This window comes from Barbus barbus (genome assembly GCF_936440315.1).
Source record: "Barbus barbus genome assembly, chromosome: 25".
NCBI lineage: Eukaryota > Metazoa > Chordata > Actinopteri > Cypriniformes > Cyprinidae > Barbus > Barbus barbus.
The window spans coordinates 8,594,847-8,613,172 of NC_136753.1; the positions used below are offsets into that span (position 1 = coordinate 8,594,847).

At 41.3% G+C, this 18,326-nt stretch overlaps 1 protein-coding gene across 2 annotated transcripts in view; it reads right to left on the minus strand.

Moving 5' to 3' along the window:
* LOC306844961 (beta-galactoside alpha-2,6-sialyltransferase 2-like) overlaps positions 1 to 14,475 on the minus strand; it is a 32,367-nt gene extending 17,892 nt beyond the window's left edge. The window contains exon 1 of one of the 2 annotated variants that reach the window (XM_079377425.1): positions 14,044 to 14,475. The gene's annotated coding sequence lies outside the window, so the exon portion shown is untranslated. The remainder of the gene's footprint in view (positions 1 to 14,043) is intronic. The other variant, XM_079377427.1, reaches the window with a different exon arrangement.
* Positions 14,476 to 18,326: the final 3,851 nt, after the last annotated feature.

Below are 18,326 nucleotides of genomic sequence, written 5' to 3' on the forward strand. Positions count from 1 at the left end.
ACAGATTAAAAGGGACCACAATAAAATTAAAGAAACATCCATATTAAAAGTTTAGACTGACCAATTATGTTTCATTCATTTTGAATTATGAAATAAATTCATCAATGATTCTCATGTATCTACTCATTCTCTTCTCTGACTGTTAACATTCAGTTCAGCAGTTTCATCCTATTTGAACCTTCTGCTTTATTTTGCTTCTTGCTGCTTGATTCTGCTTCAAAGAGACTGTCTCTCCCTGCTGCTTTGTTGCAAATGATGCAGAATCCATTTTAAATAAAGGATCATTGAAATATATATGCATGTATGTATAAGAAGAGTTCAGATGCAAAAGCCTCTAAGTGCCATCTGAAATTTTCATTGAAAGTTTATGTTCAGTTATTTCACTTTAATGGCAAACAAAGGAACCTATGCACTGCCATTAAAGTGAAATTACTGAACCTACACATAGCCTCATAAAAATGCTAATTTTAGAAGAAAATTTCAAACGGCATTAGAGGCTTTTACATCTGAACTCTTCATATATATATACTGTATATATACCCACTTCCTTTTGCTCCTTGTGAGTCTTAATGTCTGCAGATTAAAATCTTGTGGGATTTCATCAAAGTCCAGAGTTGATTGATTTTTTTATCTCTATACTTTACGTGGATTTTCTGTCAAATCACACCCCTTTCATTCTCAGAGAAATCTGCTTCTCACAATGAAGGAATCAATTTGATGCGCTGAAAATTGCTCTTACAGTATGTGGGCAAATTGCTCTTGTTCCCAGTTTATTCAAAGCAGAGTTAAAGAAGAACCCTGCAATCCACAGAGAAGAGAAAACTGGCCATCTTTATAACAGCTTCTTCAGAATACCAGTGTCAATACCTTTTTTTTCAAGAATATTTATGTTCTAAGCTCTTCATCGGTGGATGTTTTTGAGAGCCTAATACTCTATAGAGTGTATAAAAATCAGTTTTTGCTGACCTTGATGCACCAAGATATTTTGCATAAATAACCTGTCCTGTGCTCATCCCAGATATATCATTGAGATAACAAACACAATAGCTCTCATTAATTCACAATAGCATAAATAACAGAGGTCAAATTACAGTCTAGTCAGTGCAGTTGCAATCTCCAGCTTACACATTTATGTACACCGGGGTGCCCGACCCTGTTCCTGGCGATCGACTGTCCTGCAAAGTTTAGCTCAAACTCTAATAAAACACACCTGCCTTTAATTTTCACGCACTCCTGAAGACCTTAATTAGTTGCTTCAGGTGTGTTTGATTAGAGTTGGAGCTAAACTTTGCAGGACAGTCGATCGCCAGGAACAGGGTTGGGCACCCCTGATGTACACATACTGGGTGCATACAGGCGCTGATTCGCAGTAGGAACTGGATGCCTGCAGTTCTGCATCAGTTCTAGTTTTTAATTGCTGCTATTTCTTAGAACTGACTGCCAGAAACTGCTATCTGCTTTCACGCTGCAGGTGACCTGACCATCATTATACACAAAACAACAAACCACAGAGAGGAGTTAAGGATGCCGACAACAATGATAATATTTTGAAGAATGTTATCATTTAATTTAGATTCTCAATTTGGGGAAGGAAAGTTAAATGTAGTTTTCCATAGGAAAAAAATTAAATAAATAAATGAGAGAATATTTTACAAAAATTTCAATGAGTTCTAAAACTTATTTAGCCAGAAATTTCAAAGCGCTTCAAAGCTGAAAAATAAAAATAAAAAACAGGAAAGTTTTAGCTCAACTAGGAAGACTACATTGCATCTCTGAAAGATACCTGATGGTTAAACGTAACGTTTTATTTTCAAATAATTGCACATGTAAAAGAATAGCTCAATCAGGAAAAATAAATAAATAAATTGTCCTTATTTACTCCCTCATGCAGTTCCAAACCTGTAGGAATCTAATGTGGAACACAAATGATGATTCTAAACATCCTGGATGTCAATATTTTCAGAAAATAAACATCAGTGTATCATGAAATATAGCTCTGAAGTGACATGAATAACCTTTATGATACTTCTAGTATCTTGACAAGCTCATTTTTCAAAATGATTACTTTGTCATATTATGATTTCTAAACAGTGGCTTGTACATACACACAAAACCTTTCTAAAAGGTTCAGTAAGACACTGCTCTAATCGGCCAGATCAGAAAGACAAGTTTCATCTAACAGTGTTAAATAAGAAAAAGGCGAAAGGTTACCCATATGCCACGTATACTTGCCTGGGGTAAAAGTTTCTTTTTACTATTGATAGAAGTAATAACAGTGGTTTTAAATTATACAGAGGAAATTTAGGCGTTTACTGATTCTATTATTCTAACTACCATATGCTAGCATATACGTATGTATAGTGTTATCTTTATTGTCACAAAGGTCAGAAATTAACCAGGGCTTGGGACAAAAATACTTTAGATGATGGATTGTCATTATGGTATTGAGGGAAGTTTGGTTAGGTTACAATTATCTGTCAATGAGATACAGTGTATTTAATGCAAGGGGCACTAAGGGGCATTAGTAAAAAAAAGAAAAAAAAAAAGAAATAAGCAGAATACACCAGCACTAACTAACACAATATCACAGCAACTAGTAACTAAGTTATGCTTAAATGAGCATTAAACAAACACAATATCATGGCAATTTGTAACTCATTTTTATGCTTTGGCAAATTCGAGGCTAATTCAGGTTAAATCCTACAGTCTCATTAGTATGTTTTGTTTTATTTTCGTTTTTGTTTTGTACGGACATGCCCTAGTGAAGTTCATGTTGAGGGGTGAGGTTAGGGACAGGTCTTTATGCTTAGTTTCTATTATTATTCCTATAATAATCAAATAATATGAAATCACCACATGGTAAAAATAGATAAAGTGTGTTGTCTTAGGAGATCGGTTTGCACAAAGGACATACTATTTTAGCCTTCAAGTAAAAACAAAATACATGTAAAACAATATCAATAACATTAACAAGAGTGAATACAACTATAAACTGTAATTTACTGTTGTTTTACATAAAACTGCTTTATGTCCTTTTTAAGCTTTAAAGCTTCAGTCCATGTTCATTGTAATTGCACGCAAAATAGCAGCCAGCACGCTTTTCTTCTACACAATAAAGTGATACAGATTTAAAACAACATGAGGGTAAATAAATTATTAATTGTCATTTTTGGATAAGCAATTCTTTTATGGATGTGGGTTGCAGGTTTAGTCCATGGTTCAGCTTCTGAACAAGATATATTAGCTGCACTTGGTAAGGCAACATCCAAGTTTATAATTCTTCTACATTGTTTGAAATTCTAGTTATACAGTTAGCCATGCAGAAAATTAATTCAGTCAAATTTTCTAGCTAGGAGAAAGTGGCAATAAAGTTAAGCTTCCTAGCAGCATGGGTGTGGTTTTTTGCATTTTTAAACCCTATAGAGATGACCTTTGTGCCTCTGAGCAGATATCTGATAACTCATATCATTTATACAAAACATATGTGGTCACATATACTTGTTTCAGCTTTTTTAACAATAAGGAATCAATATGGTTAGGATATAGTTAAATATGCTACAGTATAGGGGAACTTCACAAGACAATGTCTCCATTCATATATATATATATATATATATATATCATCTTCCGCTTAAAATATTCTTCCTTTCATGCAAAGAGCCCTCTCTAATCATAGATTTAGACAGCCAAGAGCATTTGAAAAGCTGCCTACACACACATGCTACAAACAGACACAAACACTTTCATGCTTAGGAAGGCTTAAAGTGTGGGAGTCAGGTGCACAATTCCAGCTTTGCGCTAGCAAAATCCACAAGGAGAAGAGCCAGTGCAATGGCATCACCACAAATATGCAAATTCTTTATTGTTTAATTTCAACTCTTTTGCATCAAGTATACAAATTATTTTAGAAAAAGTGCCCGAGTAGCTACCTGGTGTTGAGTGCCTTGCTCAAGGGCACAAGGTAAAGGAGAATTATTAATCTCATGTACCTCTCCTGTCCACCATGGGATTTAATCTGCAAGCTTTCTGTTTTGAATTCGAGATCCTTAACCATTAGACTACGGTACCGCCATCACAAATTATAGGATATAAATAATTTCACCTGCTCTCTCTTAGTCCTTCATACTTGGCCTGTGCCCAATACCACTGAGAGAAACAAACGCCTACGCCAGCAAAGGCAATCCACTGTGGAGGAGAATTTTAAATCAGCAAAGCTTTTAAACACACTTAAGTAAACCTGCCAAGGGAGAAAAAAAAGAAGAAGAAAAGCTTTTTCAATCCAAACAGAAGGTTTGTGTGTGACAGATCTTTGCCAAAAGAAAAATGAACAAATGGAGGCAGAATAAGGGTAGTATACAGAGAGACAAAACAAGTGCTGTCACATGAGGAATAAATAAAAAGGTAATAAAGAGGTGTAAAAAAAGGGGGAAAAAATGCTGATTAAGATTATTATATTATCATAATGGATGCATGGTCTCAGGAATTGTTCTTCTTTATCCAAATTTTACTTCTTTATTTTTTTGCACCCAGTCTATTGATCCGATGGTCTGTCTAAAACCAGGGTATACTAAACCTATATACGCACTCTTGCAGAGTACAATGTGCCAGCATCTGGCCAGTCATCCTCAACTCTTGTGTGAGATACCAAATGCAGGTTGTACTCAAATCTCTGCTAAAATATAACCTGCATAAGATTCAAACAAAGCAATACATTTCCCAGTTACAATATTTCTTCAGTCTTATTTACAGATAGATGGTTTATTTAATCTATATTAAATCAATATTCACAGATCCACTAGAGTCAGTGTACTTTTCAGCAAACAGATTTGCAGAATGCAATTTTTCCATAAAAAGCAGAGCACAAATAGGATGCAAACATAAGCTGGTTGATTGGCGTCAGTAGGCTAATGGTGGTAGTGTGCTGTCTAGGACAGATGTAGAGACAGATATCCTACTGTATGTATAATAAAACAATCAAAGGCTGCAGACCGCTGAATATGTTCTCTTTGATGTCTAATCCTTTAAATCTACATTTTTGAGAAGTTTGAACTTTTCCTTTGAACATGTTCATGGTGGTACCTATTTTTTATTTTTGTTATTTTCATTCTCAACTGATTTAATAAGGAAGAAAGATATTCAAACAGACTGCAGGTCCTTAACATAACTGAAACGCTACATAAATCGATTACCCAAATATTTATTTACAATGACAGTGTGAAAATAGGCTATATGGAACTCAAATGTTCAAATACACATTCGAAGGAAAACTACTAACTAGTCTCTCATTTAAAAAGCCTATATGACATAGAATCATCTTACAAAGTGCAAATAAATTTCTGAATACAGTATTGTGGCCAGGGGCGTAGATTACGCGGGGGACGCGGGGGACGTGTCCCCCCCACTTTTTATAAAAAGTAAAGTCGTCCCCCGCACTTTTTCATTGGACAGTTGTGTTCTCGACATGTTGAGGTTTTAATGGAGCAATGTATATAAATGCAGAATTTAAAATTCAAAAAGACAAGATAATTTATACATGACGTTTACGTTTCCATGGCAATCAGTCACTCAGTTTGTGACGTCACGACATACCCAGGCTCGCGCCCGCGGTCCCGCGCTGAATCTATCATTCATTAGAGGTCGAGATGAGTTCAAAGCGACAAAAAAGCTGCCTGGACAAACATGCACTTATTTATTTTCAGTGTATTTTTCCGTAACTCTTTTGTAACGTCTTTTATTTTAACACGTATGTATGTTATCAGAACGCTTCAAATAAGAATAAAGATAATGTTGAACTGAGATTTTACAGCGTTTGCAGCATTGTGACACATGATGTCTACAAATCTACATGATGTATTTCAATCAAGTATGCAAGCTCTGACGATCTGATACAGGACCGATCTTAATTTAGGGGTGCTCTGTCATTATTGCACTAATTTGACGTTGTTATGTGTTGTCAAGAATGAACAAGAAACAGTCAGCCTAGGTTTGTTAGCAGAATCAGGACGACACGCAAGAAAACGTCTCGGTTACGTATGTAACCCCGGTTCCCTGAAGGGAACGAGACGCTGCGTCGAAGCGCTAGGGGAACGCCCACAGCGTGACCGCGCTCTGAACCAGAGTGTAACGTGTCCAATGGAAGGGCGAGACGTCATAGGCGGGTGACGTCACTGACCGGAAAGCATATAAGCACGTGCGGTGGAGCCGGCGTTTGCTTCCAGGAATGAAGCAACCGCCCGCAGGGATACAGGAAGTATGGCTTCGAGACGCAGCGTCTCGTTCCCTTCAGGGAACCGGGGTTACATACGTAACCGAGACGTTCCCTTCCAGGAACTCGAGCTGCGTCGAAGCGCTAGGGGAACGAGATGCCCACGCCTCCAGACTTCCAAAATACCTGCCCTGTGTGTATCACTGGGAGCACAGCGAGGGCGAGAAAGAGGAGAGCCGGGAGTGGCCGTAAGATCAAGGTGATAGAACCGAACAAAGGTGAGGGGCGTGGACCAACCCGCAGCATTGCAGATATCCTGCATCGAAACCCCTGCCAGAAAGGCCTTGGAGGCCGCCATACTCCTAGTTGAATGGGCCTTAAGCCCCAGAGGCGAAGGGATGCCTGGAGATTCATAGGCCAAGGAAATAGTATCCACAATCCACCTGCTAAGGGTCTGCTTGGAAGCAGGCAGACCCCGCTTAGGAGGACCGAAGCAAACCAGCAATTGGTCCGTCCTTCTCCACAGGGCAGCTCTGTGGACGTATGCGTCCAGTGCTCGCACTGGACACACACAGTTATGCTTTCGCTGGTCAGGCTCCCGAAAGGGAGGAGGACTGAGGGCCTGCAGCACGACAGGCCGTGGTATAGAAGAGGGGATCTAGGAAATAACCCGCTCGAGGGTACGCTTTGGCCAGACTAGGGGCAAAGACGAGAAAAGAAGGGGCCATGAAGGGCCTACAAATCCCCACTCTCTTAAGAGACCACAGCCAGGTCCCCGTAGGGACACGTCGTACAGGAGGCCTCAGCCTCAGCGCACCGTGGAGGAAACATGTAACCAGGGGGTGTCGACCCACTGTAAGGCCACCGAGAAGGGCGTGGTAGGCCGATAAAGCCGCCACGTAAACCTTCAGGGTGGAGTGAGTTACCCCTGCGGAGAAACGGGCCTGCAGGACCTCCAGCACTGTACCAAACGGGCAGTTAACTGGGTCAAGGTGGCGGTCTCCGCACCAAGAAGTGAAATATTTTCACTTCAGGGCATACAGTTTCCTCGTAGAGGGAGCTCTGGATTGGAAGATGGTCTCAGCAACCTCGGTTGAGAGACAGGAAGCTATGAGCTGCGCCCCCTCAGAGGCCAGAACTTCCACACGTAATGCGCGCGTCGCCTCGGCAACGTGCGCTGCAACAGCGAGCACTCACTCAGAGGGGGAAGAACCGCACACGCGGGCTTCCACGAGCGAGAGCGCTAGATCTGGGGAATGCAGGAGGAGATAGGGCGAACCCGTCTCCAACCTGTTCACCAGATCCCTGTTGCCATCCAGAACTCCCGGGAGCAGAGCGATCGGGGAAAAACCGTACAGACGAAGTCTCGGCCAGGTCTGTACCAAGCGTCCAGTCCAAAGGAGCTGGAGGAACTAGAGGGGCATAGCGCTGACTCTCGAGTCGCACAGCCAAAAACCTCCATATCTGCTTCACCACCTCGGGGTGAAGCATCCATTCCCCGGGCCTCAGCCCCTGCCTCGACAGGATGTCTGCTCCCACATTGAGATACCCAGGGATATCGATGGCTCTGAGCGAGCGAAGTTTGCCCTGGGACCACACAAGGATCTGGTGCGCCAGCTTGTACAAGGGGCGCGAACGCAGACCTCCCTGGTGGTTGATGTAAGAGACCACCGCTGTGCTGTCGGTGCGCACCAACACATGGTGATCTCTTAGGTCCGGGAGAAAGTGCTTGAGTGCACGAAACACGGCCAACATTTCCAAACAATTGATATGCCACGTTAGATGGCGACCACTCCACAGACCGCGGGCAGGGTGGCCACTCATGACCGCTCCCCAACCGGTGAGGGATGCGTCCGTCGCTAGCATTACGCGGCGACAAGAGGCTCCCAGCACCGGGCCCTGAGACAAGAACCAAGCTTGGCTCCACATGTCTAAGGCACGTAGGCATCGCCGCGTGACCTTGATCATGCGAAGCGGGTTTCCCCTCGGGGAGAACCCCTTGGTCTTGAGCCACCACTGTAGGGGTCTCATGTACAGGAGGCCAAAAGTAATCACGTTGGACGCAGCTGCCATGAGCCCCAGCAGTTTCCGGAACTGCATGACAGTGAGTGACTGGCCCTCTTTCACTCTCTTGACTGAGGTGAGGATCGACTCGCTCCGAGCGGGAGACATACGTGCCTGCATCGTGGTCGAATCCCCCACCACGCCTATATAAGTGGTTCTCTATACTGGAGAAATCACACTTTCTTGGCGTTCAGTCTCAACCCCTTCATGTGCGCGAGAACGACATCTCGATGCCGAGTCGCCACCTGCTCTGATCGAGCTAGAATCAACCAATCGTTGATGTAAAAATGCGGGGTACGAGTGCAGGGCCAATGGGAAGAACCCGATATCGGTAAGCTTTGCCCCTAAAAGCAAACCTGAGGGACTTCCCGTGAGAGGGAAGGATGGAGACGTGAAATATGCGTCCTTAGATCCATCATGACAAACCAGTCCTCGGACTTGGTCTGAGACACGACTGATGAGTGTAAGCACCCTGAACTTCAGTCACCTGACTGAGTGGTTCAACTGACGCAGATCTACCATCCTTCCTTGGAACAATGAAGTACCGGCTGTAGAACCCGGACTCTCTTCCGTGAGGAGGGACCACCTCGATGGCCTCCTTCCCCAAGAGAGTGTCTACTTCCTGTTCCATGATCAGAGCCTGCTGGAGGCCCACGTACGTGGGAATCACCCCATTGAAAGGCGGTGGCGGAGCGCCAAACTGAATACAAAAGGCCTTTCTCTACAGTACGCAGGACCCATTGAGATCCATTTGGCAGTAGTTTCCACGCTGCCTAAATGGTCTACTAAGGGAACCAGTCTCTCGAGACTGGCCTCTGATGTACCCAGAGCTGCTGGCACGGTGCCCTGAAGCGGAGGACCGGCAGGAGACAGCCGAACCAGGAGCTCTAGGGACCCCCGCAGGGGTGGCAAGCTTCTCAGCTCCGCTACACTTCGGGGCGGAAGAAACTGAGAACACCGCTCGCTGGAGCCAGCTGCGCCCTGGAACTCTGGCAGGGTTGGCAGACTGTTCTCCCGAGGGCGCTGGGGGAGACGGACACCCGATCTACCCCAGAGGGGTCTGCCCTCGTAAGTCCTGGGCACAGCACCAGGACTGCCTCAGCCTCAGCCTCCTAATGAACGACGGTCCTCAGACCCGCGTCATTCCTAGGAAGACCAAGCTGAAGAACCAGACCCTGCAAGGCAGGACCCAAAGAGACACATCGGCAGTAGTTCCCACGCTGCCCGATGGTCTCCTAAGGGAACCAGTCTCTCGAGACTGGCCTCTGGCGTGCCTAGAGCTGCTGGCTCGGTGCCCTGAAGCGGAGGACCGGCAGGAGACGGCCGAACCAGAAGCTCTAGAGACCCCCGCAGGGGTGGCGAGCTTCTCAGCTCCGCTACACTTCGGGGCGGAAGAAACTGAGAACGTCGCTCGCTGGAGCCAGCTGCGCCCTGGAACTCTGGCAGGGTTGGCAGACTGATCTCCCACGCCCGTAGGCTTCTTGGCCGAGAACCCCCTTAGACTTAACCTGTTAGCCTGCACCAGAGCGACCTCGCACTGAACGCTCTTTGTTTGCATGTGTCATTGTTTTCTAATAGAATAAATGAAACGGGACAAAGTTAATCTTGTCAAACTCTATATCATTCTGAGGGTCTAAGCCTCAAGCATCGACGACAGATCGCTGTTTTTCGATGGAAAGCTTATAAGGAATGAGTGGCACAAATTTGCTACATTTGTGTAAGCAGTACACATCCAAACACGCAGAGTAAAAAAGCCGTACGTACCTTTATCATTGTAATAACGAGCCACAAACGCGTCCACTGCTGAAATCCCAGTTTAGTTAGAGAGGTAAGGGTCCACAGAAAAACATCCCAGCGAGCACTTTTAGTCCAGCGAAACAATAACGTTGTAATAAGGATGAATATTCCTTTGTTTACGTTTCATTTCTTCAGAGAGTTATTGTTCGCGTCCGTTATGGAATAAATTATGCTCAAAAACAGCGTCTTGGTGGTAAAAAAACAAAACGATTTTGTAGAATACGGTCTTACAAACATAATGAGACCGTCTACGGAAAAAAAAGTCTCAGAAAAGCGGAATATAGATTATTTGAATTTGGCGCTCCCTCCTGCCGGCAGTGACGCTTCTGTGACGCACGCTGTCATCTGAGCGGGGCATAACTTAGCGATCTGCTTTATCCATAAAAAACTGTTTTTTTTTTCTTCTACATTTTTTATATGTGTGTGTGTGTATTGTGTGGGGAATGTGGCCGTGTCTGCATGATTATAATCTGTATGGACGCACATCAGCGTGTTTATTAGCGACTCTATGACGGCTATCATTGTGATTCATTGATCAGCTATTATTGATTATATGGCCCATCTGTTTGATTATAATCTGAATGGAAGCACATCAGCGTGTGTTTACTGACTCTATGACCATGTCTGGCAATATCACTTCACGTCTGGCAGTGATATTTATCATTGTAATAACGAATAACGAAGAATACTTCAGTATACATACTATATACAAAGCATTTTTTTCTATTTTTTTTCCTTTTTTATTACTCAAATAATTATTTTTGTATTTTTTAGTGCTCAAATAAATCTGTCTATTATTTTATAATTGAAAAACTATGCAGGAACATGTATAATGACTAAAATAGCTTGTATAATTCTGCAATCCATTTGGTGGTTATTTTTCCTCAAACAGGGGGGTGGGGGGACTATAAATAGTTTCAGAAAAAATATTGCAGGAATCTCATTTTTCATGGTATCTTCTTCAAATTTGAAATATGAACTGATGAGACACATGGCTTTCGATCCATTACTTTTCTGGATTGCTCCAGGACTTATTTCATGTATTTGTATATGAAATAAAAAAACATTCAGTGTGGAAAAATATTTTTCAAGGCACGTCAGTGTCTATAACTTTTTATCTTTTTGAGCATTATCAACTCTGGATGATAGATAGTAAAGCCCAGAGTCTCTTCTTTCCAAAGATACCTAATTTGTTTGTGTAAGCACACTTTGTCACAAACTGTTACCATTTTAATTCAGGTAGGTTATTTTCACCTGCGAGGCCCTAAATGGGGTTGAAGGTTAAAGTGTTAAGAACGGTCCGCAGATCCGGCTTAGCCTTAGAGGTCCCCGACCCAGAGCGTTAGCCGCCACGGCCCCACCTCGGTGGGGTGCGAGTAGCCACGCTCTGTTTTGCACCTCTCTAAAGAGGGGCTGGCACGCGGCGAGGGCTGCTCCCGCCCAGCAGCCCCCTGAGCTAGAGACAAGTGAGGGAGAAACCGCTGAAACGCCGCCGCTTGTCTACGAGCCTCCTGGAACCGGTTGACGACGTAATTGACGGCGTCGCCGAACAGGCCAGAAGGCGCAAGCGGGGCGTCCATGAGGAAAACCCTATCTTCTCCTTCATGTCAGATAGGGTCGACCACAGACAGCGTTTCTAGGGAGCTCAGAGATCAACTTATATTTCAATCAAGTTGAGCCCCAATCCCTCATCCAGCTCTCTAAGCAGGTACGTCAGCTTGGTGCGCCTGCAACACTCTCTTTCTTTCTTTTTTTTTTCGGTGTGCAGACACGCACCAGCCTGGCCTGCAGCCGCGAGCCTTCAGAGACAACGCCACGCAAGTGGACAGATAGCTCGCGAGCGTCTGTTCCACCCGGGGCATCGCTCTGATATGAATGAGAATACGTAACGCACGCGTCGCCTCGGCAACGCGCGCTGCGATCCCCGCACTCACACTCGCCGCCGTGCCTCAGCAGCGGAGGGAATGCGAGATGTACAGCGGAGAGAAACACAATCAGCCCCCTTTCTCCTTTTTTTGAGCTGACTGCGCGCCGTTCTCATTCATAATATGCTTGTGCAAACACTGTTTCATTGACGCGTCCACCTCCTCGGAGGAAGACAGGTCTAGGAGGAAGAAGACACGGGCTCGCCCGTCTTCATTCAAGGCTAGTGAAACTCACTCCTCTCTTTTTCAAAGAGAGCCTTCAGAGAGCAGGCGTAAGAAAAGAAAAAGCTCACAAACGAGCAGTCAGCTCCCTCGAGAGCTGAATCTGCGCGCTCTGCTCTCAAGCAGACCACACACAGACTGCGTGTATCCCAAGCAGTGATATAATGTGTGCAGGGAGGAACACACAGCCCGAATGCGATCTGCTATCGCCCCAGTGCTTGCACATATTGCTGGAGCCTATTCAAGTGATTGTGCAGGACAAACAACACTAAATAAGACTCACAACATGCAAAGACAAACACACAGACAGAGAAGCGGTTGCTGAATGACGAAAAGCAAACGCCGGCTCCACCGCACGTGCTTATATGTGAAATATATGATTTCCGGTCAGTGACGTCACCCGCCTATGACGTCTCGCCCTTCCATTGGACACGTTACACTCTGGTTCAGAGCGCGGTCACGTTGTGGGCGTTCCCCTAGCGCTTCGACGCAGCTCGAGTTCCTGGAAGGGAAACACACTTCACAGGTGAGAAGAACTGATAGTCTTTTAACACCTGGCTGTTTTTACATTGTATAAAATATATTAATACACAATCGTTTGTAGGATTATATATGGACCAATCATAGAAAATAATTAGTCAAATATAGAAAAATAAAAAATAACATTAGTATGATGAACAACTTCTCAGCTATCATTTTTAACTACAGTATGCAATTATTAGCTTGCATATTGGTTGTTTATTAGTACTTAAGCACATATTAATTCTGTATTCTTCATGACCATATTCTGCATCCCATAATCCTACCTAATACCTAAACTTAACAACTACAAACAACTACCTTACAAGCTATTAATAAGCAGTAAATGAAGAGTTTATTGAGGCAAAAGTCATAGTTAATAGTGAATATGTGTTTATCATTATAAAGTGTTAAAAAATAATTTAGGATAAAAATGATTGGTTATTGTCCAGCAGTGTATTTAATTAGTTATGTTCTTCTGTATGTCACTATTCCCTGTATGTACATGTTTCAAACACTACTTTATTTGCTGTAGACAGAGGCAGAAGTGAATTCACAGTTGAGAGTGAATGAGGCAGAAGGTTTCAGTGAGGCTTCAGAGGTAAAGATTATTTACAGCATTGTCTATGATAAGATATTTCTTTTAACATAGACTAATCAGACTAATGTATAATAGAACAGAACAGAATAAAGTAGTATGTGAATATGCAAGTATCCATTACTGTGTGCCATGTACTGTACATACAACACACACAAAATACAATCTGAAATATGTAAACAATAGCACCCTTATAAGGACATCTTTGTAACTTATACTCAAAAAGGTGCACATTAGTACCTTAGAATACCAATATGTACCGTAATGACTTTTGTACCGTTTGACTTATATTTCACTGCTGGTTATACTCTTTATAATGGTGTATGTGACTAATAAAAATCTTGAATCTAATGTACAACTACAAAACTTTTTGGGATAAATAAGGTACAAAGATGTCCTTTTAAGGGTACTGTCCCAGTGACAAGCTGTTGTATTTCTTTCTTTCTTTTTCTTTTTTCTCTCTTTCTTTCCTTCTGTTTTATAATCATATATAATAATATATTCATAAAGCATATTAAGCAAAAAGGTATGATTAAAAATAAAACCTGTCAATTAGACAAGGGTTAACTGAAAAAAAACAGGTATAACACTAGACATTCCGGACCCCCCACTTTTGAAATGGTGGCTACGCCCCTGATTGTGGCATATAAAAAAAAAATCAACAGCTAAAAATCTGTTTACTAGTAGTGTGTACTTACTGCAGCGGTACTTACAGTATGTACTTACTGACAGTTCGAGTCACGCGGCTGTATTCAACCTCCGTTCAGCATGCGCGTGTAACAAAATAAACAGTAATAAGGTCCACGCGTGCACATTCACTACATTAAAACATTAATCCATTGCCGTTTTCTCGCCAGAGGACTGGAACCGATGTTTTTCTCTCTGTCATTACTTTCATCTTTGTCATTTTCGCTATTGCCGACGCAGGTTGTTATTTGTCTCAAGTCACGCTATACTTCAGCTCTCAAAACTCTGGGACGAGATATAATGAGTGCAGGCAGGCAACGAAAGTGAGACGACTAGACAGATTCGCCCGCCCTCAGTGTGTTTTCCCACGATATTTCTTTTTAACAGAATGTAGACTCTCCAGTTCTACAGTGCGCGATGTGTTTCACCGAGGACATGCAGTGTCCGGTGCTCACACTGGTATTGTTCAATGCATTAGGCTAAGCGTGGACGTTCGTTTCTTTATGCATTCAAATCTACTGAGGGAACGACACAGACTTAATATTTAAGAATTAATATATATATTTTTCTTTGCAGTGCACACTGTAAATTGTTTATCATCTAAAAATAATCTAATATAAATTCATGTATTGTTTATAATCTAAAGCGTGTTTCAAGTATGTATATCTATTACATTTTGACCTTGTGGTAATTTTTTTTTTAAGTTGGTCCCTATAATGTACTGAATAGGGTAGAATGGGGGAAAACGCCCCCCTTAAGGATTGTGTAATTTTTTTCTTCAGTGAAACAAAAGTTAAATGTGTTCAGAAAAGTTACCATAGTTTTAGTGACAATGACATAAATTATAAACCGAGTATGAAAAATATCCAGAGTTTTCATATTAAAAACAAAAACTATACTTTCATAGTAAAACGCCCCCCAGTCTGACAAAGCAATTTGCTTTAAACAGTTACTGCAAAATCTGAGTACAGCCAGTTTCATCTTAAAATTAAAAAAAATCAATAATTATGAATTACAAAATTCTAATAATCTATTTGAAATAAAAATTAGCTGATGATAACTGGCTAGCTAACTAGCTACCTGATGCTAACTTGAAGTGATTTTTAAATATAAAGTCCAAGTCCCAAAAGGTCTTTCACTTTCTGACTAAATATTTGATTCAGGAACTGACAGTGTGCTGTGAGAACATGCTGTTACTGTAGTTCTAGACTAAATGTGAATGTGCATTAATTCATCCCACTCGCAAAAAAAAAGTTTTTTGTCAAGAAGTTGTTTTGTGACTCAGATCTCAATTAAATTGAGAATTTATGGGTGGAATTGGAAAAGCCTGTCCACTTATGATGTCCATACAAACTGATTGTGCTTGAACAGTTCTGCAGTGTTTACTTTAGCTGACTACCATATATGGTAACTCGAGTTTGTTGTTGTATTTGTATTTTATTATAACGTCTTTGGACGCGAGCGGTGCGATGCACGCTACAAAAAGAGAAACCCCATAATCACTATCGTCTGGATGCGACGCGACTCCTCGTTATATTTCTAGCATAATCCAAGCTCTTTGCAACAACGGTTGCGTCTGGTGTTACATTAAAAACCCCAGTTCTACTGATTCGTCTGCTTGACTTGATCCATCGCTGAGCACGGCAGCACGTACTTTCAAATGTTGAATATTCATCGTATAGACGTCCTATAGAGGTAAAGGCGACGACTCATTAACAACAAAAAACGTTCGATCGAATGCGACGTTTATCAGATGCTACGATCTTTCACAGACGTCTCCGCGACGTACCTGTGCTATCTGGGATAGGTAGGTGTGTGTGTGTGTGAGAGAGAGAGAGAGAAAGAGAGAGAGAGAGATTGTGGAGGCAAGTCAAGTCAAGTCACCTTTATTTATATGGAGTGTCTATTTACACTAAGTGCAACTAGCCCATCTTGTTGGCAAAGGCTATTTACACTAACTCCGCCCACTAACATGTGATTGGGTTAGTCAACATTAAAAAAAGAAAGTTAGTTCAACATTGGTTTCATTGGCGTAGATGGTAAACTGCATGCTTTTTGACACGATCGACCCAAGTTCGATCCCACCTTTTGCCAAAAATTTTTTCTCCCTTTTCAAATCTCATATCGCACCAGAAAAGCATTTATTTTCAATAAAAATTAAGAAAATAATCAAAAAGTTGAAAATAAAGTATCGGGTAGGGTTAGGGTAGGTGTAGGGAGGGCTTTATTGTTCCAATAAGGTGGCATCCATTTAATAAATTTGAATTAAAATGATAATTTACACTCAGTACGTTATTATTGCATACTGTTTTATAATGTACTACAATACTGAGGTGCAGATTATTGCCACTATTTGCAATAAGTAGTATAAATAGCAGAAAATCTTACTATTTTAACAGTGTAAATAGAATCTATAGCTATTTGCACTTAGTGTAAATAACATATTGTTAAAAAATACTGCTATTTGCACTTAGTGTAAATAGAATCCATCGCTATTTGCACTTAGTGTAAATAGCATCTGTCACTAAAAAAATATGCTATTTGCACTTGGTGTAAATAGCATCTATTGCTATTTGCACTTAGTGTAAATTGAATCCATCGCTATTTGCACTTAGTGCCTTATTTATATAGCGCTTGTAACAATATGGATTGTGTCAAAGCACGCAGCATGTAACATTACATTCCTTGCTCACCGAAGTGAAAAGCTGTATGGATTTAAAACAAATCCATCATTAGCCATTTTAACTTTAAACCATTGCTTCTGGCCAATATATATACATTTTCAGCAAATTTTCATTTTTGGGTTGAACTATTCGTTTAAATTAAGCTACATCATTCTCCACATTTGCAATGGAATTTGATGGTGCATGTTTCAACTGTCTGCAGCAAAGATTCAGAACATTGGTTAAACATCTCATGTTGATGCTGCATGCAAGGGCTGTTAGATTCAGTGATTTACATTCATGTAAATAAGCTTTCAGATTTAATCATGTTTAAACATTCAATTCCTAAAGAAATGTTCTTGTTGGTAGAGGCAATGTAAATGACTGCATCACAGCTATAGAATTTGTAATTAGAGTATTTAAAAATTCAGATAAATAAAATGTAAAAATAGCGTTAAAAATCTAGTCACAAAATGGTTGTTAAATCAGTGAATTTAAAACAGCTCTGCTCCATTTCTGTCATGATTATGTAATGTTTGTGTTTTCTTTAGCTCCTTTTGTTTTTTTCCCTGTTTCTGCAGTTCCTGATATTAGTTTAATTAGTTTAGTGGTTACTGATGGATTGTTTGACTTGGTTCATTGGTTTCTTTGTTGGTAGCGTGTATAGTCCTGTGTTTCAATTGATCTTGGTAAGTTCTTGTTCAACAGATATGTTGGTCATATTGTGTGGGTACTGTAGGTATTCTCTTATGTTATGGTTTTGGTAAATACAAATTGTTAATGCCATTGTTGCCCATTGTATATATATATCCTTAAGCATGATGAAGGGCTTATGAACTTTTACTTCGCAAGATAAATTATTGAATACTGACACACCATTTACATTTAGTCATTTTGCAGACGCTTTTATCCAAAGCGACTTACAATTGGTGAATACACCAAAGAATGTAAAGACTAAGAGAAAGAAAAACAGCAAAAATAACACCCCCACTGTTTAACTGTGAATAGACACTGCCTTTGATAAATACACAGTCATTACTACTACCCTCTGGTGCAGTGGAGTCTGAAAAAATATCAAGAGATCAGATTCTGTTTATTGCATTCTCCATTTTCTTTATACTGTGACTGACGGTTAAGATTGAGTCATTGTTAATACTGTCTGTCACAACATGTATTTCAAATTAAATGAAGCCCAAAGTTTAATCCATCTGTGCATGCTTACCATGCAACAGAAAAATTCTAAATGTAAAAGCAAATCATATAAGATTACACTAAAGAGAGGCACATTTAGTTAGTCAAATTATATTTTCTGTTCCTGTTTTGGTTACCATTAAATGGAGAGAACAATGACAACAATTGACAGAAGAAAAGGCCATACAGTTTTGGAGCAACAAAGCATAAAAATTATAGAATTTTCATTTTGAGGTAAACTATTTCAAAGTCATATTCTACAGTTCCAACACTCACTTCTGCTTATTAAGAAACTAGAAAAGGATGTTTAGGCAGGCAACATTAAGGGAGCTCTGGGGAGAGTGGCACACAGCTGTCCTGTGCAACCATGTACAGCCCATTAACAATGCTCTACCAGAATGTGCTTTCTTTCTGCCTGCTGTCATCCAAATGGGTCAGTACAGCTGGTGCCCACA